Genomic DNA, 1,451 nt, shown 5'->3' with positions numbered 1-1,451 from the left:
TAGCCACACATCTCTCGTCGAACCAATCTATATCTCGATCTCTAATCAATTTACGTCATGCCAGTAATGATCTCAATAGATGAACACGGTGCAGTTCAGATTCCCCTCGAATTCTCAAGTCTATTTGCCTTAAAATTCTTAATAGTTTCCTCATATAATCTAATTATCTCTAGAATGATCAATCGAGAACAGCCCTATAGGCATACGTCAATGAAATGCCCGATTTATTCAATAGAAAACAAGACTGAAAAATCTAGGATGTCACATCATTGATCACTTATTTTTTTATTGTCGCATCACTTTCGGCCTTGCTTTCTTTTGGGCCGCCAGATGCAATCTCTCGTGGCGAAATAAGACTTGGGCGGATAATCTTCATTGGGCTATAAGGTTGCTCTCCGGTAAGGAGTTTTATAAGTGCATCGCCCGGTTCTCTTTTGGTGCCCTCTACCATATCATTTGGAAGAATACAAATAGCATCATATTTAGAGAGCAAGCCATAGCGATTCCGGTAGTGAAGAACCACTTAATTAAAGTTGTTAGAGACAAGGCTTTGACTTTCAGAAACGTTGCAGATACTGCACGAAATAGAAGGGTCCAGCGCAATTGGGGAATTGATCCAGTTATTTTCTCTACGGAGGAGTCCGTGCCTTTTCCTTAACACTATTTGGCTCCAGCTGTGGGCGTTTCGCTTTATCGTCTACTGCCCCGCTTCCCGTGTGGCCGCTGGTTTTGACGGACGAGCTGTTCTTCTTTCGCTCTCGAGGTTTGCTGGCAGCTGTTGCGGCTGAAAATTACGTTAGTTGGGGATAGCTGTCCTTGAAGGTTGATTGTGGGGGCTCCAGTTGTTGGCTGTTCCTTTCCTCCCGTCTCCTTCTTTGTTGCCTTTGTTTTGCTGTTACTCGCCACTGTTTTGGTTGTTTTCTTTGCTGTTGTTGGTGGGTGTTACCGATTGGCTATTTGTGCCACTGTTTTGTAGTCTTTTGTTTCGTCCGGCACCCTTCCACTCGCTATGACTCCTTGTGATTTTGAGTGTAAGTTATGGTGCTGATCGCCTCTTGTATAGTTTGGTTATAGCTCAATTTAATTCTTACTTTTACCCAAAAAAAAAAAAACTTCACGAATTAATGTATGTCATTGGAGAGTTAAAGATCACTACAACCAATGAATTAAGACATAGAAGCTATGGAGAATGAATGGAATTTCTCGAGTTAAGTTTTCGATTGATGGAACAAGTCTTGAGTTAAAAATGGTGCAATTTGCAATCTTCGAATAGAACCATAAGTGATTTGTTTTGCAACCTCATAATATTTTTGATTTATGTCAGAAACTCTTACTTCCTTTATCCAAATGAGACGAAAGGCGGCTCCATAGCAGTGCTTCCTTTTGTATAGAAAGATGGAAAGCCAAATGCATTTCCATGCATCCAAGATAATAAACCCCTGACTAAAGAT

The sequence above is a fragment of the Eucalyptus grandis genome, chromosome 6 (assembly GCF_016545825.1).
Source record: "Eucalyptus grandis isolate ANBG69807.140 chromosome 6, ASM1654582v1, whole genome shotgun sequence".
NCBI lineage: Eukaryota > Viridiplantae > Streptophyta > Magnoliopsida > Myrtales > Myrtaceae > Eucalyptus > Eucalyptus grandis.
Note: the sequence above shows the minus strand (reverse complement) of the source record.